This window comes from Pan troglodytes, chromosome 10 (assembly GCF_028858775.2).
Source record: "Pan troglodytes isolate AG18354 chromosome 10, NHGRI_mPanTro3-v2.0_pri, whole genome shotgun sequence".
Taxonomy (NCBI): domain Eukaryota; kingdom Metazoa; phylum Chordata; class Mammalia; order Primates; family Hominidae; genus Pan; species Pan troglodytes.
Window position 1 is genome coordinate 122,396,468 of NC_072408.2, and position 26,010 is coordinate 122,422,477.

General features: G+C 45.4%; 1 long non-coding RNA gene across 1 annotated transcript in view; it reads right to left on the reverse strand.

The window, feature by feature from the left end:
- Nucleotides 1-26,010, reverse strand: part of LOC107967649 (uncharacterized) — a 60,677-nt gene that overhangs the window by 20,412 nt on the left and 14,255 nt on the right. The window contains exon 3 of the long non-coding RNA XR_008538575.2: nt 519-693. This is a non-coding gene — a long non-coding RNA (uncharacterized LOC107967649). The remainder of the gene's footprint in view (nt 1-518; nt 694-26,010) is intronic.

The window sequence follows — 26,010 nt, forward strand, 5'->3', positions numbered from 1 at the left end:
CATGACCATGAGCTCTCATTGGAGTTTTACCCTTTGGCCAACCAAGAGCTACAGGTATCTAAGGCTTGGTTTTGCAACTTTCTCTTGGGACAAGCATCCTTGGCATTTTCCTAAGAGATTGGCTGGCTTCCTGGGAAATGACAGCTCTGGACAATTCTTCCCTGAAAATACGCAGCAGAGTCATAGTTTACCTGCAGCCTTCCCCAGTTGATGGAGTATCCAGGCAGGCAGTAGAATAGGATGGTTCAGAATATTGGTTATGGGAACAGCCCTGAGTTCAAGTGCAGAGAACAGCTTGTGGGACATAAACCCATTAATCCACCTCTATCCATTCTGTGCCCGCCCTGGGACCTCTGCATGTGCAGCCTTTGCTGGTCTCTGCCTCTTTCTCGTTATTCAAATTTGAACTAAATGTTATCTCCACAGAGACACCTCCCTTTCTGACCTCCTAAAGCAATCATCCTCTATGTAATGACCCTATTTCTTCTTCTAAAGCTCTTACCAGTGGCAGAAGTTACCTCATTTGTTTCTGTGTTCCTAATCTGTGTCCTCCCATCCACCAATTAGAACATAACTCCTTGGGGACAGTAGTTCTGTCCTTGTTACCAGTGAGACCACAGTGCCTAGAACAGCAGGTAGTACAAAGTAGATGCTCCAGAAATTATTGTGGACTGACTCCTTCAAGTTTCTCATCTGTAAAATGGAGATAAAAGAGTGACTTATTTGCTTAGAATGGAAGTGAGGTGACCACGTAAAGCCCATAGATCAAGAACATATACCAGGCCAGTGCTCAATATATAGAAGTGGTTATTTGTAGCGCAATAGTGGTATAATTTAATACTGAAAACAAGCTCAAAGAGATATTTGCTTACCTCTATCTTTGACATAAATACTATTACTATTTCTACTACCACAACCAATAATAATAATCTAACAAGACAGTCACACATGTGAAAGCCAAGCCCACTCTTATCTCAAACTGGTATTTTGGTGTCTGCATATGTTTGCTTGGGGACAGAAGTTAAAATACACAGAGACGTGAATTCCGCAGTACCAAATAAATAGTTGGTGAATTAACAAATGAATTGTACTTTCCAACTACCTGCCCTTGGGCAGGCTACTGCGCCTGTGCAAGCCTCAGCTTCCTCATCATGTCATTTGGGGTAATAATAGCTATTCCATGGAGTTGTGGTTGTAGTGAAGATAGACAGAGACAATGTGTTTGAAAGCAGTGGTTTGGTATATAGAACTCCTTCAGCAAATATTGTCTTTTCTAATTTTATTCTCTCTCCAGCGCCTGTGGTGGAACCATACTTGGAAGTATTTGCCTCATTTTATAGACAAGGGAATGATATTCAGAGAGGTTTGAAAGCTTTTCCAAGTTTCTCTCCCTCCTTCTCCCCCTCTTCCTCCCTCCCTCCTTCCCTCATCCCCTTCTCTTTCATACACACACTCTTCTTAATTAGGGAAATAATGAAAACTCAAAAACTTTTTTTAATCCCAGATCATTCCCAACAAGAAAAGGCAACAAGACTCCAACCCAGTTCCAGCCATTAGCTTTGAAATTTTCTAAGTCTATAGCAATGATATTGGTTAACACCAGAGGGTTTTTTGTTTTGTTTTTTTGAGATGGAGTTTCTCTCTTCTTGCCCAGGCTGGAGTGCAGTGGCGAAATCTCGGCTCACTGCAGCCTCTGCTTCACGGGTTCAAATGATTCTCCTCCCTCAGTCTCCGAGTAGCTGGGATTACAGGCGCCCACCACCACACCCGGCTAATTTTTTGTATTTTTAGTAGAAACGGGGTTTCGCCATATTGGGCAGGTTGGTCTCAAACTCCTGACCTCAGGTGATCTGCCCACCTCGGCCTCCCAAAGTGCTGGAGTTACAGGTGTGAGCCACCGCGCCCGGCCTGAAAGTCACTTTAAGACCTATAAACAAATCCTGGAAAAATAATTATTATCTGGGAAGGACTGCTGATCATGTTGTCTTAGGTCACTGGTTTTCAGACCATTTCTTTAGCTTTAGCGCTATTAGGTGATGCACGTTCTTAATCATATGGAGCCACAAATGATGATAATTATGACGACAATGATGAAGACGATAGCTAAAATTCTGAGCAGTCACTATATGCCAGGAACTCTATGTAACATTCAAGACGCATTTTCTCATTTCACTCTCAGAGTAACCCTATAGCATAAGTATTATTTCTGTCTGCCTTTTACCAGTGAGGAAGCTGAGTCTTCAAGAAAGAAAGTCGCTTCTACAAGGTCATGGAATTAGTAACTGGCCAGCCCTAGACATGAAGCCAGGTCTGTTTAACATCCATCATGACACAGTGACTTCTGATCATGTCCAGTAGAAACCTCTGAAGAATCTTGGGCAACAGATTTGGTCTCTGGTGAACCCAGTTTAAAAATCACTAATCTCAGTCCTTTCTAAATCCAAGAATCTATAATGTTAGTTTGTTGGGTATTTGAGTCTCATCATCCCCTCTGGTGTTCATTGTAAAAGCTGAAAGAGGAAATGAAGAACTAACCAAGAAAGACATAAGAACACAAGCCCTATTGCTATTTCTTCTCCAGTGCCCCTTTGGCCACAACTTAGAGGGTAATTAGCCTCCCATTGCAGGCAGGCTGCATTTTGGAGAAAATTCCTAGGTTCAAATCCTAACTCCACTGTTCTAATTGCTGTGTGACTTTGGGCAAGTACTTTGATGTCTGTCAGCCTCAGTTTCCTCATCTGAAAAATGGAGATAATGATACCAACCCCACTGAGTCATTATTGGATTAAATGAGATGGTCCATTTAATTGTTAGCCCACTACCTGGCTTACGGTAAGCACTCCAAAAAAAAAAAAAAAAAAAAAAAAACTACATGAGTGAGAGATTACCTCTTTATTCTATGGTTGGCAAGGTAAAAGACAGATTTTTCTGAACTTTTCTTTAGTATCTAAAATGTGTGACTATATTTGTGCTTTAAAAATTTTCCATAACAGCTGAGTAACTTTTTTTTTCAAATTAAATCTTAAACAGAGACCATATAAAAGTAAGACAGGGTGGAGAGCCATTCTATTTGAAGTAGCAGCCCTTCTGTCAATAACCCCTTTAACACAACCACAGAAGCCTTGGATTCTTGTGACCCAGTTTAAAAACCATTAAGCTACCCAACTGCATGTGTCCTGTGCTCAAGAGCAAAGCCCCTTTCCTCCTCCCCACCTGCTCCATAAGGAGACTGAATAGAAGGCCCTATGGCTCCAAAATCATGTTGCTGTTGTGGTTATTGTTGTTTCTTTCTTCTGTTTCTAGAAATTTCTAGTAGAATTTTATGATAAGGTATAATTTAGGCCAATCTTATTTATTATGCAACCAGTCTGAATAAATGAATGGATGCATAGGTAAATAAGTGACAAATTGATGAGTAAATGGAAGTGTGAATGAATGGATAGGTGGGTGGGTGGGTGGGTGGATGGATGGATAGACGGGAAGGTGGTGGATGGATGGGTGGATGGATGGATGGATGAATAGATGGAATGGGTTGATAAATGTGAGGTTGAATACAATGGGGAAGTATGGGATGAATGGATGGATGAACGGGATGACAAACATGGATGGGCTGGGATGGGATAGGATGGGTGGTAGCCAGGTGGAGTAATGAATGAATAAGTGCAAAACTGAGATAGAGGTATAAGTGGGTGGGTGACTGTGATGATGGGCAAATGGATGGACAGGTGGGTGATTGAGTAAGTAAATGGATGAGTGTATGGGTAGATGGATGTACGAATGGATGTATGGATGAAGGATAGATGGATGGACAATGGATAAATGGACAGATAGATGATGGATGGATGGGCAATGCATAGATGGGTGAGTGTATAGATGGATGAACAAATGGTTCAGCAGAGGGATGAGTACTAACAGTTTAACCTGTCCACGCGAGCACTGATAGTGCACTCTGTTACAGTAGAAATAAAAGTCTGACTGAGAGGGAGTGAGTGACAGGAGAGAGACTAAGTAGTGGCCACGGGGCTCAGTGATAGGTGCCACCTTTAGTGCTCAGTGACCTAAGACAACATGATCAGCAGTCCTTCCCAGGTGCTGGGAAGCACCTTTTCCAGGATCATGATGTCATCTAATCCTTACCACTGCACCAGAGGGAAAGAAATCCTATTCCATTTTGCAGAAGAGGAGATTGGGGTTTAGAGAATTTCAATCAACTTGCCCAAGGCTGTGCAGCGATTAAGTGGCAAACCCAGGTCCCTGTTACACCACCATCATACTTTCTGCATAGAGATTCTCCACCTGTAGATAATTTTCCAGAAATGTAAAAGAAGGTTATTAAAAGCAACATAGCTAAAGGAAAAAAAGGAACAGCAGAGAGGAAAAGGAAAAGGCTTAAGGGTATGAAAAGACTAACATTTATTGGGCACCCATGTATACCAGACTCTGTGCTTTATATATGCTTTCTGGCTAACTTTGACAGCCCATTAGGTTGAGATTCTTAACTTCATTTTGTAATCAGTAAATTGAGGCTCAGTGTGGTTAAAGAACGCTGCTGCCAGAGTCCTATTCTAATTTGTCAGGGATTTGAACCCTCATCAGGTTGGGATTGGAACTTGACGAAGCTGCCTTGAAGATCCGCCCTTTTGCTATCAATTTCACGAGATGGAATTTCTAAAAATAAAGGAAGAAGAGGAGAAGAGAGAGGAAAGGAAAGAATATATACAAATATCCAAATATGGAAGATAAGGAAAAGAAACATGACCAAAAGGAGGAAAAGAGAGGAAACCAATTTTATACAAAGAGAAATAAAGGGAAGATGAAGAAGAAAAGAAAAGGTGAAAGAAGACAAAGGACCCTTTTCTTGATCCGCTCTTGTCCAGAGAAACCGCAGCACAAATTGCAATGGACGGTTCCCCCTCTCGCAAAGTGCCTTTTAGCTTGCGCGCCTGCCTCTGAGGGCCGGGGCGAGAGAGACGGCTGGCGTCGGCTGCAACGAGTCTGAAGGCGCTGGCAAGAAAATCCCAAGGAAAGCTCAGTGTCTGGGGTCATCCGATTAAAGGAGGCAATGAGGCTGCAAATGGAGGAGACAGGGGGAAGGGGAGAGAGGAGGGGGATGGCGAGGGGGGCCGCCGACCCCCATGACCTTCTGCCTGCACTAACCTGATATAACAAATAGTCCTGGAAAACAAAATAGTATTAACCCTTGGAGCCAGGTCAACCCCTTCTGCATTTGGCTGGGCCTGTTGGACTCTGCTTCCTAGAAGGTTTAACTCTTTCATGGTGTCCTTTCATCGCCACGTTATTGCCCCACTCTCAAATTCATCCAGATTCACCCGATTAGATGCCCATGGGAGGTGCGGAGGTCCCCGTGTAGTCAATGCAGACACAGAGGAAGTGTCTCCCGCTCATCAAAAACTGGGCAAGAGCTTCTGGAGAGAAAAATGATCTCTAAATTTTTCATCAAGTCTGAGATTGTATATTGACTCGATTCTATTAAAACAGCCATCTTTCTTCCTATTCTCCCTCCCTAGTCTGAAAGTTAGATTAATATAAAGCCTTGCTAAGTGTGGTTCATGGACAGGTAATATCAGCGTTACCTGGAAGCTTGCCAGAAATGTAGGATCTCAGGACCCCACCCGAGACCCGCTGAACCAGAATCTACATTTTAATAACACCCCTAGATAAATGGTATGCAAATTTCAGTTTCAGAAGCACCCATAAACCCATTATCCAGCTTAAGAAATAGCTTTCCTTGGCTGGGCACCATGGCTCACGCCTACAAGCGTGTAGTACATACAGCACTTTGGGAGGCCAAGGCAGGCGGATCACTTGAGGTCAGGAGTTCAAGATCAACCTGGGCTACGTGGAGAAACCCTGTCTCTACTAAAAATACAAAAATTAGCCAGGTGTGGTGGCACACGCTTGTAATCCCAGCTACTCAGGAGGCTAAGGCAGGAGAATCATTTGAACCTGGGAGCCAGAGGCTGCAATGAGCTGAGATCGTACCACTGAACTCCAGCCTGGGTGACAGAGTGAATGAGACTCTGTCTCAAAAAAAAAAAAAAAAAAAAAAGAGAAGGAAAAAAAAAAGAAAAGATAAAGAATAGAAGAATAGCTAGAAATAGGTTTCTTCTTTAGAACATCTGCCTGAATCAGAAATTGAACACACACACACCTCAAACACAACAATGGCAGTCTTTTTGTTGTTTGTTTTTGAGATGGAGTCTTGTTCTGTCACCCAGGCTGGAGTGCAGTAGTGCAGTCTCAGCTCACTGCAATCTCTGCCTCCCAGGTTCAAGCGATTCTCCTTCCTCAGCCTCCCAAGTAGCTAGGACTATAGGCATGTGCCACCATACCTGGCTAATTTTTGTATTTTTAGTAGAGACAAGGTTTCACAATATTGGCTTGGCTGGTCTCGAACTCCTGACCTCAGGTGATCCACCAGCCTTGGCCTCCCAAAGTTCTGGGATTACAGACGTGAGCCACTGTGCTCAGCCAATGGCATTCTAACTTGACCAAATTGTTAGGAGTTTTGATGTTTAGGAGAGGGTCAAAGAAGTAATCATGTTAATTGATCAAGTACTATAACTAGAGTGAGTATTAAACTTGGTGGTTTCTGTAGAGTAGACAGCAGTTGTTTTTGTCATTCCAGCCTCACTTCCCCTGTTATTCTGGTAAAAGTGTCCCCCTTCTTTGAGGCTACTCCTGCTCACTCACTCCAAGTGGTTCTGATGGGACCGTCACCCTGACCTCTGATTGGATGACTCAAGTCAGACAATTAGAATCCTTCCCTAGGATTTTGTATGCTGTGTGGCCAAGTAGGCTGGAATATGTGGAGCCTGGGATTCCTGTAGCCAGTCACTTCTCCACCTGGCTGAATGGTCCACAAATGGATAGAAGGCCCATCTTCTGGTAGAGAGAAAAGGAAAAACACAGAAGAAAGCCAAACCCAGGAATAAGGAGATAGGGAGAACATGGGCCACCCTTTGGGTCCCTACAGCTTCTGAGGTAAGCCCCACTCTGGACTCCTGAATATGTGTGTTCAATAAATCCCCTTTAGGGCCCAGGGTAACCTGAGGAGGCTTTTGTTTTTTGCATCTGAAATAGTCCAGACTCTGAGCCATCAGCTTACTCTGTGACCTTGAATTTCTTGGACTCAGCCACCTCATTCAAGCTGCTTGCAGCCCTGCCATGATTTTCTGTTCTTCTGAACTATTAACCGCTATGGTGAAGCTGCCTTGGCATACAGACCATCCTCCAAATTCCAGGGCCTTGGAGGTCTCTGCTGCAACACCTCCTTCCTGGGGAGATTCTGCCTGACTCCCAACTTCCAGATTGCCTGACGGTCACTCCCATAACACTGCCATTTGCAATACTCGTGATGATGAAAACCTCTCCCTGCAAAACTACAAGCTGCCTTGAAGATCCGTCCTTTGGCTTTCAATTTCACGAGATGGAATTTCTAAAAATAAAGGAAGAAGAGGAGAAGAAAGAGAGAGGGAAGGAAAGAATATATACAAATATCCAAATAAGGAAGATAAGGAAAAGAATCAGAAATTGAACACACACGCACCTCAAACACAACAGTGGCACTGGTTGTGTCTATCTTGGTTGCCATTAAATGCCCAGGGTCCTGCCCAGAGGAGACACTTCATAACTCCTTCTTGAGCCAATAAATTCTAAATATGTAGAGTTGTCTACATTAGCAATGGATGGAGAAGCCAGAGAGAAGTGGGTGGGGGGAGAGAATACGTCTTCTAAACTTTCTCTTCTGGGCAGTGCGTGATAAGCAAAATCTTTAACAACCAGTATGGCATGGGAACTAATGAACTGAAATGGAATCTAGCCATATACAACCCACATGAACAAAATGTTTCTAGAGATTATGTCCCTCTGTCTGGATTCCAACATGAAGGGCTCAGAGTACTAGGAGTGATTTCAGACCCTGAGGGGTACTCAGACTATGGGTTGAATCCCCCTTCTGCCAATATCCACTCTATTTTCCCTCTCCAAGCAAAATCTTCACTTCAGCACCTTATGTTCAGAAATGCCATGTGCAAAAATCAGTCTGCTATTGGATTCTGGAGCTGGAAAGGTTCCTTGTTGAGTCCAAACCCTTTATTTCACAATATGCTTAATAGGTTCAGAGGATGATATAACTTGCCAAAGCCAAGTAATAGCAAAATGAGAACCAGAACCCACCCCTTCTAATTTTTTCTATTATACTACCCTAGGAGGATGGACAAAGGATATTAACTCCATTTGAAATGAGTCCAGAGAGCCAACAGGGCTTGCTTGATGACTCGCAGTGGTTAGGGCAGAGTGAGAGCAGGGATCCAGGTTTCCTGACTCCACAGGCCATCTGTAAGCACTTCTCTTATACTTTCTTCTCTTTTTTATCAGTCTTTGTCTTTTTCCCTCAATCTTCCCTCCCTGATCATTTCCTGCTTCTCTCTTTATCTTTCTTCTTCAGACACTGCTTAAACCCTCTGAGAGTCAAATACCAGAGACTCTGCCTGCCTCTGGCAACATGGACAACTAATACTGGTAATGATGAAGATAACAATGATGCCAGGGGTGGTTATTTACTGAGCTCTTGCTCAGCACCAGGCACTATGCTGAGGGCCTCCATAGATTATCTCATTTAACCTACAAAGCAACCTTATGGAATAATATTATGTGCTCATGCACAAACAGCTATTTATTAGATGTCCACCATGCCAAACATTGGGCTAGGAGCCGATAACAGGTTAGTGAGTTAGTTCTCTGTTGTTGCAAAGCAGATATTCCCAAGACTTAGTGGCTTAAAATAATAGCCATTTATTTTCTCACATTATCTCTGTGGACTAGGAACTCAGGAGTTGCTTAGCTGAGCAATTCTGGCTCAGGATCTTTCAGGAGGTGGCAGTCAAAATATCAGCCAGGGTTGCGGTCCTCTGAAGGTTGGATCTGGGGGATTGGCTTCCACCATGGGACACTCTCATGGTGGACAAGGTGATGCTAGCTGATGGCGGGAGGCCTCAGTTCCTCATAAGTGGACTTCTCACTAGGGTTGCTTGAGCGTCCTCAAAATATGGCATCTGGCTTACCTCAGAGAAAATCTCTTAGTCCATTTTGTGTTGCTATAAAGGAATAACTGAGGCTGGGTAATTTATAAACAAAAGATGATTATTTGGCACACAGCTTTGAAGGCTGCACAAGAAGCATGGTGCAGTATCCACTCAGCTGCTGGTGAGGGCTTTGATGTTACATCAAAACATGGCAGAGAAGGTCAAAGGGAAAGTGGGAACGTGCAAAGAGAACCCAAACCCAAGGGGTATCCTGGCTTTAAAAATACCCACTCTCTTATAAATGAATCCATTCCCAAGAGAACTAATCCAGTCTCACCAGAGCATAAACTCAGTCACCACTGCAAGAACAGTATCAAGCCATTCACGAGGAATCCCTCCTCGTGATCCAAATATCTCCCCCTAAGCCCCACCTCCAACACCGCCACACTGGGGATCAAACTTCAACATGAGATGTGGTGGGGATGAACTAGATCCAAATCATAGTAGCATGTGACCCAAGGGAGGGCAGGTTGAAGCCACAGTGTCTTTTGCGACTCAGGATCAGCAGGTACCAAGATAATTTCCACAATATCCTATTGGTGACCCAGATCAGCCCTACTCTGTGTGGGAAGGGACTTCATGAGGACATGGATACCAGAAGATGGTATTATTGAGGGACATCTTTGAGGGTGGCCACCAGAGTCAGTGAATGGCCAGGTGCAGTGTCTGAAACCTATAATCCCAGCACTTTGGGAGGCTGAGGCAGGAGGATTGCTTGAGGCTAAGAGTTTGAAATGAGCCTGGGCAACAGAGTGAGACCTGATATCTACCAAAAAATAGAAAAACTAGCAGGGCATGGTGGCTTGCACCCGTAGTCTCAGCTGCTCCAGGAGGCTGAGGTGGGAAGATTGCTTAAGCTTGGGAGTTCAAGACCTGTCTGGGTAACATAGTGAGACCCTGTCTCTACAAAGAATAAAAATTAAAAAAGACACACAAATGATATTCGTGGTGCTCACTATCTATTGGACCATCGTGACATTTTAACATTAAGGAAATGAAAGGCCACAGATAATGAACAATTGACAATTGATTCAAGGTCCATATGTAAGAGTGTAAGAGTGGAGAAGTGAAGCTGCCCCCACCTGATACCCTAACAAGCATTCCCCATCCCCACCACTGGGCAGCCAGGCTTCTGGAGTGAAGCGAGCCACTGCGATTGCAGCTTGGCAGGATCCAGCACCCAAGACTTGGCCAACCTCCAGCAAGCTCACCCCTCCTGCCCTCTCCTTGGATCATTTATTCCAGGAGCCCTGCTATAAATATCCACTTAGTGAAATGCCTTGCTCCTCAGGCAACCTCTTCCCTGCTCCCTGGCCACCTGCACCCTGCTCAAGCAATGCCAACTTGCAATCAGTCTGCAATCTGAGTCTGCTTTGCACACCCAGCACCAACTGGCTGCCCAGGCTAGTCTGCGGGAGCATGCTGGCATGCCCCCAAGGTTGCTATTGTAAGTTAATGGCACAGCAATTGGTTGTCAAAAACACTAATTGACATTAAATAGGTGATGTTATCCAATAACTTACAGGCTGCTCCAATTCTATATTTTCTTCCTTTCTTTCTCCATTCCTTCTAATGCCCTGCAGTACCCACAGAGGTCAGGAGTCACCTGGACATAGGCAAGAGCTTAGGGCCAGAGGACAAGTACACTCCAATTGTCACTGCCTCCCATCCACAGCACAGATAAGCCCAAGACTGATGGCCTGGCAAGAAAAGCAGGGCTGGGGCTGTACTCAGCTTTCTCCTTCTGGGCTTCCTTAAGTGTCTCTAACCTGAGGATCCAGGAGGTTCTGGGAGAGTCAAAGATGGAAAGGTTGGGAGTTCTGTCTTCTATGTGCAAGTTAGGATTCAAGCTGTGTTTGCTCTCTCTGTGCAATGCATCACTGAAAAGAAACCATTGTATTTCTTTAGCACTGGGTGCTACCTAAAGTCATTTTTTACTTTTCATGCTTTCTCTGCTTAATGGCTAATAATAAGTAATTGCTTATAATTATTGAATATAATTGATGGAAGTCAGATACTGAGCTAAGCCCTTGTATTCATTATTTATTCCAGGGGATCTTTCTACCTGTTGCAACCACGAACCTCAGGCTCAGAAAGGGGATGTTATTTGCCCAAGGATACACAGCCAGGAAGCCCAGAGCAGAGGTTTGCATGCAGGCAGCCAGCTTCCCAGTCCAAGACCTTCTCCCCTGAACCACACTGAGAGGTGGTGGCAACCCAAGGACATCCCTGTGGTGGGAATGGTGGAAGACCACCGTGTTCATTTTCGTTCATGTCCTTCCAGGACTGAGTGAAGGAAAACCTTATACCCTCTTACTATGGAACTCAAGTCTTGCTCCTCAAGGAAGACAAGTGCTTTTCTCTCCAGATCCATCTTTTTCTTTGCTCCAGGTTCAGGGACTTGGAGGTTTGGCATTCACCGCACCACAATGCAAAGCCAGGGTGGCTTCTGGAGAAGTCAGATGTTAAGGGACTTTAAGACAAACCCCAATGGAGTTTGAGAAGGAAGACCCAAATTTGTAGTTTTCTTGGTTCAGTCTACAGCTTCCACAACCCATCTGCTGGTTCCAGGTTTGAGAAAAACTCTCAAGAGTCAGAGTCAGGGTCAGCATCAAGGGAACGAGACCTTGTAAAGGTACCGACAGCACCTTGTCCCAGACATCATGCACTTACTCTATGCATAATGTCAGGAACTCTACATGGTTTACTTCTGGCTCTCTCAGCAATCCTGCAAGGGAGGCCGTATCATACCTATTTCATACATGAGAAAGCTGAGCCTCAGAAACGACTAGTTCCGTGGCTTCACGATGGGTACCACCAAGGGTTTGGTGAGGGAATTGGGGGATGGGGGCGGTGCCAGGCCAACAGGTCCCCCATCCACTCTTCAGTCTGAGCAATGCCCATAAACTCGACTGACCTTTTTGGACAAAAGCTTGCATGGTAAAAATTTAAAGATTAGAAAGCTCACTCTGATTAAAACCATAAGTCTGTAACTCCATCCCAGGGCAGGGAATGGCTACCTTGTTCGGGTTAGATTACCAATGCCCACCAAATAACAAATACTCATCGAACATTAAGTCACCTAGAAATGCCAGATCTTTCATTTATATTATTTCATCTGCCAGTGACCCAAGAAGCCATCTCTTATAGCCCCCAGTTTGCAGAGGCTGAACCTCAGAGAGATGAAGTTCTTACTAAAGGTCATAGAGTTATTAGCAAGTAACAGAGTCAGAGAAAGTCTATTCAAGGCCATGAGTGATAGGCCAAATCATGGCCCTCCAAAAATGTCTGCATCCTCATCCAGGCAACATGTGCATACACTGGGTCATATGGCGAAAGAGATTTTGCAGATGTGATTAAGTTAAGGATCTTAAAATGGGGCAATTACCCTGGATTATCCCCATGAAATTGCAAGGGTCCATCAAAAAGTCAGAGAAGGAGGTGTGACCATAAAACCAGAGAGAGAGGTGAGGATGCTGCACTGCTGGCCTTGAAGGTGGAGGAAGGGGCCACAAGCAGAGGCATGCAGGCTGCCTCTAGAAACTGGAAAAGGCAAGGAATGGATTCTCCTCTAGAGCTTCCAGAAGGAAAGCGGCCCTGCTGACACCTTGGTTTTAACCCAGTGACACCCATTTTAGACTTCTGTCCTCTAGAACCGCAAGATAATCATTGCATGTTGCTTTGAGCCACTAAATTTGTAGTAAATTGTTATTAATAACAGCAGCCATAGGAAATTAACGCACCAGGTCACACTCTTAACAGCCCGAAGTGCAATGCCCCTGCTTGCATTTTATTGTCACTGAGTCATTTAAAACCCTGGAGCACCAAACAAGTTCTTTTTTCCCTGCTAGAGCAAGATACTAGAAGGCATTCTCAATATCCATCACCTCCATTGAGAGGTGGGGTTAAGTGGCGTCAGTAGCTTTGGATGTAGGAACAGCTGGGGTAAGAAAAGTAATATAATCCACATTTCAGCCTTGTCAGCAGGACTGCTTCTATCCCCAGTCTCAGTGTCCAAGGAGTAGATGGAAGGGAGAATTCCACGTTGTCCCAGTTGCCTCCACGGGATTACTCCGAGGCTACCTGGGGTCTTTGCCCACCTCCTCAGAGTCCCCAGACGGAGAGGCGCCTTGCCACCCTGTCATCTGGGTCCCCTGGTGAATGGAGCCTGGCGTCAGGCCTTAATGGGGTAATGAGTTGAAGGCGTCGGAAACAATGAGTTCAGCTTGTTAAAAGGACTGGGCTGGCACCATGAGGACAGAGGGACCACAGCTGGAGACAGAGAAATGGGTCTTTGGGGGCCTGGTGGTGCCTCTGTGGGCCCCAAGGGGGCAGGGTGGCTGGGCTACCACTGGCCCTGTGCCTCTTAAAACCCATTACTTGCTGCCTTTGGCTTGGGAGCTGGGAGCTGAGCGTTTCATCAGTGCAGATTGGACCCAGCGGATCAATGGCTCAGTCTATGGGCTTTTCCTCCCCCTCCCCTCTGCCTGTCCCCCTTCCTTAACTAGATGTGGGCGCCAGACCCACAACAGGTCCTCAGCAGTTGTCAGTCAAGGGCTATGAAATATTCATCTTGTTTAATCTTCTTCAGGGACCTGCCCGGAGCCCTGATGGGGGCAGAGTAGTCTTGATAAACTTGTAAAGACTGGAGAGAGGGGAGGGGAGGGAAGGGAAAAAGAGGGGAGGGAGCTGAGGGCAGAGATACGGCAGAAGTCCACTGAAAAGCAGCCAGGGCCCCTCTTCCTGATGCTTTCTCCAAAGACATGCATTCAACCAGCATTTCTGGAGCACCCACTGAGCACCCAAAGTTGCTGAACGCATTTGCATCCGTGATCTCGGTGCTCCCAAACCTTGGCTGGTGATGCATCTACCTTTCCATTTTCACAATATTCATGTATCACCTGAAATATCAGTATTTTTTTCTTTAGCCTCACATTAAGTAGTAACATCAGTGAAATCACAGTGCTGGTTATATATTTTTGAAAAAATACATTTATATATTGTAAATAATATACAAATATGATAAACCTAGAAATGTATGTATAAAATGCATTCGGTTTTTAAAAATTGCCTAGATACAGGTTCCGTCCTGGAGCACATATCTTAATTACTCTTCACAACATCTCCAAGAAGAAGGCATTATTGCTTCCAATTACAGAGAGGAAACTGTGGCTCAGAGAGTTGCAGTGACTTGCCAAGGTCACACAGCAAGTAAGGGACCCATCCTGAGTTCAAACCCAGGTATTTAAACTATAAACACAAAAATAGCTTTTTGAAAAAAAAAATCACTAGTTTTCAGGACATTTAGGTAAAACTAATTAACTAGAACTTCTACCTTCTGCTTTGCACTTTTTAGTAAATTGCGACCCTTTGTTTTGATGTGAAATTATACAGCTTTTTAAAGTGTGTGTGTGTGTGTGTGTGTGTGTGTGTGTGTGTGTGTGTGTGTGTGTGTGAAACAGGGTCTGTCACCAGGCTGGAATGCAATAGCTCACTGCAACCTCGACCTCCTAGGTTCAAGGGATCCTCCCATCTCAGCCTCCTGAGTAGCTAAGACTCCAAGTGATGCCCCCATGCCCAGCTAATTTATAACGTATTTTTCATAGAGACAGGTTCTCACCACATTACCCAGGCTAGTCTCGAACTCCTGGGCTCAAGTGATCCTCCTGCTTCGGCCTCCCAACACGCTGGGATTACAGATATGAGCCACCACACTTGGCCTCATGCAGGTTTTGATTGGAGAAGCCCTTTCTATGTCAATATCCTGCAGAGTTTCAGGAAGTGAAAAGTCTCAATGACTATTTCTAAGCGAGTACACAAGCAGCCAAGAAACCTGGGACACTCAAATTCTTTGTTCCCCCCCCCACCACACCCCATCATTGGCTTGATCATCCTGTTCTGCACAGTGTAATCCCCCTAGCATTCCCTCTGCAGTTTGACCATCGTGCCTCACTCTCCATGGTCTAAGCCAAAGCTGTCTGTCTCACCTGGGCACCTGCAGCAGCCTCTTGAACCTGACCCAGCTTCCTTATCTAGACGTGAGCACCAGGCCCATCACAGGTGCAGCATTCTCTCTGTGCATTCTCCCCATGATGGCCAGAGTGACTTCTAAATGTAAGCCGAGTCACAGCACCCTTCAACTTAAAGCATTCAAATAGGGTCCCATCCCATTTAGAATGAAATCTGAACTCCTGCCTGGGTCTAGGGCAGCAGCCCTGTCCTCCCCACTGACATCACCTCTTGACTCCCGGCACCCCTATCCCTCATTGACCTTGCGGGAGACCCACTCTACTTCCATCAAACACTGCAGGCCCCACTCCTGCTCTGGGACCCTGCACTAACCCTTCCCTCTGTCTGGAAGGCATTTCCCCGAGACTGTCCCACCACCAGCTCGCTAGTCTTCCCTCTGAATACCCTAATCCCGAAACTCCTCCCCAACCTGGTATCAGATAATGTACCACACCAGGCTTTATCTGAGAGTCAGGAGAGGAAATTCCAATGACTGTTTCTTCCACTGACCTTGGGCAATTTTTTTTTTTTTTTTTTTTTTTTTTTTGAGACGGAGTCTTGCTCTGTCCTCCAGGCTGGAGTGCAGTGGCATGATCTTGGCTCACTGCAACCTCCACCTCCCAGGTTCCAGCGATTCTCCCGCCTCAGCCTCCTGAGTAGCTGGAATTGCAGATGCGCGCCACTACACCTGGCTAATTTTTGTATTTTTAGTAGAAACGGGGTTTCACCATATTGGCCAAGCTGGTCTCAAACTCCTGACCTAGTGATCCGCCCGCCTGGGCCTCCCTAAGTTCTGGGATTACAGGTGTGAGCCACTGCACCAGGCCTGACCTTGGGCATTCTTTTTGTCCTTGGTTCTCAGTTTCCTCCCCTTTAAAAGGAGGTGATTGAACCTCCATAAGTTCAATGAATTAGTCCGAATTCTCCAGGAAGCAGACTAAGACAGGATTAAACATTCAGGGGTTTTATTAGAGGAAGTGCCAATGAGAAGGAAAATAAAGAGGAAGCCTGACCAGGCTGGAAGAGTTATCAGACCTTGAGTGAAGGGGAGAGGGGAGCAGAAGGTTTGGGGGGAGAGTCTTAACACAAGGACAATGATGATGGGGCATCCTCACACCCAGGTCAGCCATGCAGGGAGGCCTGGGTCTCCCAGGAATCGGCAGGCCCGCCTTAGAGCCCCTACGCGTACACTCATTGGCTGGGAGCTTCCCTGGAGGCACGGCCTTGGCTCAGCCCTGTAGCTGGGGCTAAGGTAGGTGCATTACTTATGGTCTCCAGAAGGGGGTCCACAAGGTGTGTACTGGTGGCCTCCACTGTCCCAGATGGTCCCATGGAAACAGTAACCTTAAGGCGCACTACAAATTATTGCTCTGTGTCACCTTCTTCCTCTGTAAAACAAGGATAACAATGCTAAATGGCCTGCCTCCCATACCCGTGAGGCTTGAATCCAGGTACTGCATTATAAAGACAAGGTGTTACGCTTGCCAGGACGTGAGCCCCCTTGGTGCAGGGATAGTTTTTTAGTCTTTGCCTCTCCACAAGAGCAGGACGAATTGCAGGCTACTGACAGATAGGACAGCACGGTGTTCTCCATAGCGGGACAAATGCAGGCTACTCAGAGAGGAAGGACAGCATGGTGGTTAAGAATCCAACCTGCCGTGTGCATTGCTGCTGGGAATGTAAAAAGGTGCAGCCGCTGAGGAAACCAGTGTGGAGGTTCCTCAAAAACTTAAACATGGAATTATCACTTGACCCAATAATTACTTTTAACTAAACACCCCAAAGAAGAGAATGTAGGGATTCGAACAGATACTTGTACAGAAATGTTTGTAGCGGCATGATTCACAATAGCCAAAAGGTGGAAACAGCCCATATGTTCATCAACCGATGCATGGATGAACAAAATGTGGTCTATACACACAATGGAATATTATGCAGCCTTGAAAAGGAAAGAAATTCTGATATATGTTACAACACGGATAAACCTTGAGGATGTAATGCTAAGTGAAATAAGCCAGGCACATAACGATGAAGACTGTATGATTCCACTTATAAGAGGTCCCTTATAAATTCAGAGAGACAGAAAGTAGAATGGTCGTTACCAGGGAATAGGGGCGAGGGGAATGGGAAGTGCGTGTTTAATGGATACAGAGTTTAAATTTGGGGTGATGAAAAAGTTCTGGAGATGGATAGCGGCACCTGGAGGGGCACAGCAATGTGAATGCACTTCATGTCACTGAATTGTACACTTAAGATATTTAAAATAGAAAATCTTATGTTATGTCAGTTTTACCAGAATTTAAAAAAAAATACAGAATGAGGCCCTCAGAGTCAGCCCACCTAACTCAAATCTCAACCTTACCATTTCACCCAGGAGTCAACCAAGGCAGGTGGCTGCTCCTCACCGTGCCTCCATTTCCCCATCTGTAAAAGGCGGGGAGTGATATCCTGGGTCATAAATAAGATGATGTCTATGGAATGCTTAGCGGACCATTCCAGGTGTCAGTGTGCGATCAATAAATGTGTTCCATGATGCTAATCAGGAGTGGGGAGGACCACATGGATGGTCCCAGGTGTTCAGGTGGCCTTGGGCATTGTAGTGGACTGCAAATGCTCTCTAACCCTTCCAACCACAGTGATTGACATTCTTCCCCACAACTACACAGACAGCTCCTGGTAAGTGGAAATTTTCCAACTGTTGGAGCAGTCCCTTCCCCAGAACTCCAAGAAAATAAGGTCTGGCCTGGCCACACGTGGCATGTCTGCCCCCGGGGCTGGGCTGAGAGGTCAGCCTGACCTCATGTGATTGCTCCCTGCCACTTCCTCCCCGCCTGCCAGCCCCCCACCCACAAACCCTTTACAGATCTCTGGAATAAGTGAGGCTCTGTTAGGCCGAGACCTTCAGGTGCCGCCACCCCAACTGCTGAGTCTGCCAGCCCTCCAGGCAGGTGGGCCTGAGTGCTGGTAAGCACCAGCACTTCCTCCAGCCTTGATGGGGTCAGGGATGGCAGCTAATTGGAGGATGCTGAGCTGATGCCTGTCTCCGGCTTCCTGCCACCTTGCCTGGGGAGGTCACTCACTGTGGGCAATATCCCTCCACCACCTACCCCCAGCAGCTGCAATGCAGACAGGAGTTTATTACTCAATGCAAGTGCTGCAAGTGCTCCCCCAGCGCATGGCGTCCTGTCCCATCCTTGCCATTGCACTCTAGCTCCTTAATGATCTCCAAATCTCTCATGCTAAACCTGTAATAATAGACTCCAACTTTTCAGTACCTAGTCTGTGCCAATTACTTTAAATACTAGCTGCTATAACAAGCAATCCCCCAACTCAGTAGCTTATCTATGGGGCAGCAAGGATGTGCTCTACTTCCTCAGGGACCCAGGCTCCTTCTCACTCGAGTCTTTGCCATCCTCCAGGGCAGCAGTTCTCAGACTTGGGCATGCATCGAAAACCCCCGGAGGGCTGGTTAAAGCACAGATTGCAGGGCCCCACTCACCCCTAGAGTTTCTGATTCAGTAGTTCTTGGGCTGGAACATAGAATTTGCATTTCTGACATGTACCTGGGAGATGCTGCTGATCCAGGGGGCCACATTTTGAGAATCAGGGCTCTAGGGCATTATATCCCTGGATATTTGCATCTAGCTGATAGGGGAGGGAAGCAAGGGCATGGAGAATTATGTAGGAGTTTGTTAAGAGGCAGGCCCACCTTCCATTGGCCAGAACTCCATCACACGACCCTCACTTAACTGCAAGGGAGGCTGGGAAATGTAGTCTATATGTGTACCTGGGAAAAGAGGAGAACCAAGGCTACTGTGAGCCCTATGGCACCCACTGCCACGAACACTTTCAAATAATCCTCGTGACACCTAATAAGAGAAGCAGCATTTTTACCCACACTTGACATAAGGGAAAACAAGGTCAGAGAGATTATGTTGCCTGCCCAAGACCACAGGGCTAGTGGAAGGCAGAGCTGGAGTTCGAACCCAGGTCTACCTGATTCTAAGACTTAAACAGGAAGCACACAAGTCTGGGCACAAGTCTTTACTATGTGCCATGATGATGCTTGGTCCACAGTTTTGCATCTCTTTTCAGTGCTCACATAAACCCCATGAGCTCAGCAGTGTGTCCACACTTTACAGATGTGCAAACCGAGACTCCAAGAGAGGAAATGGCTGTGTGTGATCACAAAGCTGGCTGGTATGAGGCAGAGCCAGATCACACCGTTATGCAGCACGGCAAGCAGCAGGTAGGGCCTGGCCTGCAGGGTGAGTGGGCTGCCAGGATGAAAGATTTGAGAGGCTCCAGGACTTGATATCCAGGAGGTGGCAGATGATGGAGGAACTAACCCCAGGGAATACGGAAAGTCACTCCCCGTGTGGGCGTGTTCGCTGGAGGGAGGGGGCCTTAAGTAGGAACCAGAGTGAGGGTGTCTATGATCCCAAGGAGGCCAGGCTGGGGCTCATGGGGAAGCAGAAAAGGAAGTCTGGAGAGAAGATGAGTCCTGACCGTGGTTATGAGGAATGTGGCTGGTTTTAGCAGATTCAGTAAAAGTAGAAATTTGCAAAGTATGTGTGATGATTGCCATGATGCAGATGGGGAAACCAAGGCTTAGCAAAGCAAGTTTTTGGCCAAGGTTGCACAATCGTGAGCTGCAGCATCTGCCTGCAGCCCCAGCTCTCAGTTCAGCAGCTTCATCCCTGCTGACTGGGCAACTGTTTCCCACCGTTCCTTCACAGCAGGCTTGCCAAGTTGGCACCTGACAGTCAACAGCAGCATTCAGCCAGTCAGACAGAGAGACAGGCCTGAGTTCACATCTGGCTCTGCTACCTCCTCGCCCTGCAGATATTGACATGTGACTTAAATCTGAGTCTCAGTTGCCTCATCTGTAAAATGGGGTTTAATACTAGTGCCCACTTCAGAAGAAAAATAAAATAAGTAACTTAATGAGCTCATGCCTTCAGCAGTTCTTTCAACTGTCATTTGTTGAGTCCCTACTATGCGCCAGCACTATTCTAGGTTTGGAACTAAGCTAAGTCCCCACCCTCTTGGAGCTTACAGAAACAGACATCAAACAAAATAAGTAAGTCAATATCTAGGATGTTCATTGAGGCATGGTGGGGCGCCAAAACAAAATAGGGTTAAGGGGGTCCTGACTTTGATGGAGTTTGGGTGTTTCTTTGTTACAGGTGGTCAGGGCAGGATGAGGAAGGGATACAAGGGCTGAAGACAGACGAGAGACAGTGAGAAAGCAATGGCATTTCTGAGTGGCAGTAACAGCTCTCTAGAGGGGATTGGGCAGGAATTCAAAGTAAGAGAATCAGCACAGTAGAGGGCTGTGGTGTCACTCAGGGTTCTCCAGAGAAACCGAATCAAGAGGAGATTTATTTTAAGGATTTGATTCACCAATTGTGGCGGCTGGCAAAGTCCAAAGTCCACAGGACAGGCTGGAACTCAGGCAGGAGCTGATGCCCCGGTCTTGAAGCAGAATTTCTTCTTCTTCTCCAGAAACCTGTTCTCGCTCTTATAGTCTTCAACTGATTGGATGAGGTCCACCCAGATTACTGAGGAGTCTCCTTTACTTCAAGTCAGCTGATTGTCAATGCTCACCACATATCATAGCAACAACTACATACATGTGCTGTTGAATATCTGGGTGCTATAGCCTAGCAAGTCGGTGCAGCGAACTCACCATCATGGTGGTCCCCCAGCAATTTGCAGCCCCAGAAAAGGACAGAGGAGTGAGGAAGGTCAGATGGGTTAGGTTTTCTCCAGGCACTCTAAGGGTGGAAGGGAAGGCAAGTACAGCAAAAGTATAAGCAAGGAGACTCCAACTTCTGGGTCTTAGAAATGGTGGGTTGAGGTGGAAAGTGAAGAAGTGAAAGATAGGAAGAAACCAAGACACTAGAATCCCCTGTGAGGTCAGGAATTGTGGGAGGTGGCATTTCAGAGAGGGTGTGCTGGAAAGATGGTGGTCATCAGACTTCAGGATTAACGGGGTTGCAGTTTTGGTAGCAACAGGATTTGGGCATAAGCGTGGTAGAGAGAGGTAGAGACCCTGGCTTCTGAGAAATCACAGTAAGCGCTTTGTGCAGCTCGCATTGCTGTGTGACCTCAGACAAGCTGCTTTTCCTCTCTGGGCCTCAGTTTCTCCATTCTGTGAATGGGAGGATGGCCAAGCCACTACACAGTCTGGCATGACATCAGACAAAAAACACGTCATCTAGAGCTGTGTTATCCACTAGTGGAATCACCAGCTTAGGTGGCTATAGAGCGCTTGAAATGAGTTGGACTGAACTGAGATGCCCTGTAAGTGTAAAACATACCAGATTTCAAAGACTTGGTACACACACACACACACACACACAGAGAGAGAGAGAGAGAGAGAGAGAGAGAGAGAATGTAGAATATCCCATTAATACTTTTATATTGATTATATGGTAGTCTGGGTGCACATATGATAATAAGTGGCCTGTAATCTCAGCACTTTGGGAGGCTAAGGCAGGAGGATTGCTTGAGCCCAGGAGTTTGAGACCAGCTAGGGCAACACAGTAAGACCCCATCTCTACAAAAAATAAAAAATTAGCCAGGCATAGTGGCAGGTGCCTGTAGTCTCAGCTACTTGGGAGGCTGAGGCAAAAGGATTGCTTGAGCCCGGGAGGTTGAGGCTGCAGTGAGCTGGAATCACACCACTGCACTCCAGCCTGGGCAACAGAGTGAGACCCTGTCTCAAAAAATAAAAATAAGTAAAAAATTAATACTTCGTATAAACTGGGTTAAATTGATTATATTATTAAAGCACATTTTAGTTTTTTTTTAACTTTGCTTTTAAATATGGCTACTAGAAAATTAAAAATTATGCAGGAGGTTCACATTATATTTCTAAGCAACAGCACTGTTCTAGAACAGGGGTTTGTAAACTGCAGCCCTTGGGCCAAATTTGACACACTGCCTATTTTTATATAACCTATGAGCTACAAATAGTTTGAATATTTTAAAGGCTTGAGAAACAAATCAAAAAAGAAAACTATTTTATGGCATGTGAAAATGATATGAAATTTAAAATTCAGTGTCCACAAATAAAGTTTTATTGGAACACAGCCTGGCCCATTCAATGCACGTTGTCTGTGGCTGCTTTCGTATTGTATCAGCAGAGTTGAGAAATTGGGACAGTGTGGCCAGCAAAGCTGAAAATATTGACTCTCTGGACCTTTAGAGGAAAAAGTTTGCTGACTTCTGTTCAAAGCGTTATTTATCCACCTATACTGTGCTTCCGGCCCTGGTGTAGAATATACACAATGCAGATTCCTTAGCTCCAGCCCCCAGGTGTGGGTTTGGTTCAATGAATCTGCATTTTGTTAAGTAGCTGAGAGCATTGTTCAGATCCCTACACTGCTCCAAGCCAAGTGCTAAGCCTTTATGAGCATCACTTCATGTATTCCTGGTGAGTCAGACACTGGAAAATCCCCATTGTACAGAGGAGGAAACTGAGGCTCAAAGAGGGGAGAGGCTTGACCTCACACACAACGCAGGAGGTGCGTGGTGATCCCCTCTGCTGTTGTGCAGAGGAATGTGCCCACCCATCTCCTCTGACGCCTGGGCCTTTGTGCTGGGCCGGAATGTCTTCCTGCCTTTCTCTAGTTGTGTTTTCCCCGGATCCTGTGGGCTGAGCTTTATCCCAGGGGGCTGCCTCCAGAAGGGCTGTGTGTGGCGTTCCGGCGAGGGGGAGGAGGGGGCAGAGCCGCGGGCTCCAGGCCAAGCTGTGATTTAATAAGCAGACACTTAGGGCCCTGATGCTGGGCCCAGCCCGTTTGGGACAGCCCTCTCCGCTAATTGTCCATTGGCTGCCGCCGTCCTGCCGGCATCTCCCGGCTCATTAGGAAAGGGAAGGGGGGTAATCTGGGAAGAGCCTCCTTGAGCTCCAACGGCTGCAGAGATTTTTATCACACTAGACAGCACAGTTGCGTTCATTCCTCCCAAGGAGGATCAAAACAAGGCTGGTCCAGTCCTGGGAGTCACACTCCAGCTGTGGCTTAGAAAGGACACAGGATTTGAGTTCAAATCCCACCCCTGTCACTGTAGAGCTGTGTGATTTGAGCAATTGACCAAACTTCTCTGTGTCTTAGTTTCCTCATCTCTAAAATGCAAATAATAATATGCAAATAAAAACCTCATCTCTACAATGCAAATAATATAAAAGGCAAATAGCCCTAACAGGGTTGCTGTAGGGGTTAAGTTACTACAGTCAGTGCCATATGCATTTGCTTCTCCTATTGCTTCAAAGTGTCATCAGACTGAAAAAAAAGGCAGAACATGGAAAAGGGCTTGACCTGTGTCAAGGAGCTCAATAAAGGGGGTTAGTTTGAGTTATTGCCATTTCTTTGGGGGTTGTTAGAAGATGTAGGAGAGCCTAGCTGGCTGCTCCCCAAAAACCCAGTTAGCTTCCTTCCCCTTGGCACCCAACAAGATCACATTTCCCAGCCTCCTTTGAAGTTAGGGGAGACCATGAGTGTGAATTCTGGGCAATGAAGTTGGGCAGCCTTGAGGTGTGCCACTTCCAAGCCCAGCTGCCCTAACAAAAGTGTCTTTCTCAGGAGCTCCATGCTCTTTTCACAATCCCCATTTGCCATCTGGATTGAGAAGATGCTAAAGAATAAAAGGAAGCAGAGCCCAGTATGGAAGGCACCTGGGACCCTGAAAGACTGCATGGAGCAGGGTCTTCCCGACCCCTGCTCTGCCACCAAGCAAGCAACAAACTTGTTTTGAATTAAACCATGGACATTTTGAAGATTTTTGTTGTGGTGGTGGTTTTAGCAACTAGTCTATCCTGAGTAATAGAGAGGACAAAATTGTCCCAGACTGAGAAGAAGAACAAATCGTTAGTTTCTGTAGACAGCCATTGTCATATTCTAGGAAACCTGAAACCATGTCAGAAGACACTCAAACAGCCCTGTGGAGAGGCCCATGTAGTGAGCAACTGAGGTCTCCTGCCAACAGCCATGGGAGTAAGCTTGGAAACAGATGCCTCAGCCTCAGTCAAGCCTTCAGATGAGATCACAGCCCTGGCCAACATCTTGACTGCAACTTCATGAGAGAACCTGCCAGATCCACCCAACTAATCCTTATCTAAAACCCTACCCCACTGTAAAATAGTAGGTATTTGTTGCTTTAAGTCACTAAGTTTTGGGATGACATGTTATGCAGAAGTAGATAACCGATACACTGCATTGTGGAGCAGGTTCCCACAGTGGCCAACTGGAAACTGAATCCTATGGAGAACTCTGAAAGACTGCATAGAACATGCTTTAAAGTTATGTTCCCTGAGTGGGGAAGAAGACAAGTATTTATTCTCTAACACCCATCCACTGTTGATAAAGGACTGCTCCTGGGGTGTTGATTCCCCAGCATTTCTACCCTGCCCTTCACTGAGTCCAAGAGAAAGCCCTCAGATGGAGAGTCTCAGATGTTTGCATTGGCACCATAGGCATGTACTTGACAAGTGCAAAGAGAATATTGGTGAGGTATAGCAAGATCTGATACAGTATCATGTGTCCCAGATTTTCCAGATGTAATCAGATTCCCAAATTTCTTCTTTTTCCATAAAGGTGAGGCACTAAAGCTATATAAGTAAAGAGGCTTCTTTTATGTGCCTTTTGAAGATGTTTCATAAAAATAAACCAGCAAATGAGAAGAATCCAGGGCTGGGAAGAGTGGAAGGTTTTTTGTTTGCTAATTCTCTTAATAAACTTACTAAGTAGTGCCATAAAAGCAGAATACAAAATAGCACCTTATACTGACATTGAATGTGCCACAGTACAATTAAAAAATGGGGCCTTGCAAAATGGCATTTTTATATTGCCTCATAAAATATCTAATATCGAACTTTGTAAATTACATCAATGCCTTTGAACAAACATTGAGTTCTTTTTAATAAATAAAATGTTCAAAATTATTTCCTGGAAGTGCATTTTAGACATTAATAACTGGCTTCAAATGAAATTCTGTTTCATAGCGATAAGCAAATGTAATTGCTGCAAACTAAAACAGTCTGTAAGGCTTACCTGCTCCAGAAAGGAAACAAAATATTGAGCTAATGTAACCATCAAGATATATAACCTGCTACTCTTTGAATAAACCAAATTCCATCCCTAAACACAGAGAGCTCAGAAATTCAGACCCAAGGACATAAATATAAGGTATTTCCTGGAATTAGTTTCATATGCTTTATATATTGCAGTTATCAATTGATCTGACACAATATCTGAGCCAGTTTAAAAATTACATATTGTGCATCAGAAAAATATACATTTTCATGACATCTGGTACCCTGTGTTATAAAAGTATATACTCATTTATTTTAACTAAAAGAAGCACTATTTCCACATCATTAAAAATAATAGTAAGTTCAGTAGTATAAATCTCCACTCCATTCCTTACACCAGAGGTCAGTAAACTCCAGCCTGAGAGGCCAAGTCCAGTCCACCACTTACTTTCATATGTCCACAATCTAAGATTGGTTTTACATTTTTAAATGGTGGGAGGAGTTCAAAAGAAGAAGAGTATTTGGTGATATGTAAAAATTATAGGAAATTCAAATTTGGGTGTCCATAGATAAAATTTGATTGGCCACTCAGCCATGTCCATTTACTTACGTATCATCTATGGCTGCCTTCACACTACAATCACAAAGCTAAGTAGTTGTGACAAAGATCTTATGACTTGCAAAGCCTAAAATGTTTACTATCTGGTCCTTCACAGAAAAAGTTTGTTGACCTTTACTCCACACCACCCCTATCTCCTCTCTAAGGAGTTAAAAAGGGAAGCTGTTAGGAACTCAAAATACTTAAAAGGGTAAACAGCAGTATTGGTTTTAGCCACCATTTACTACCTCAGG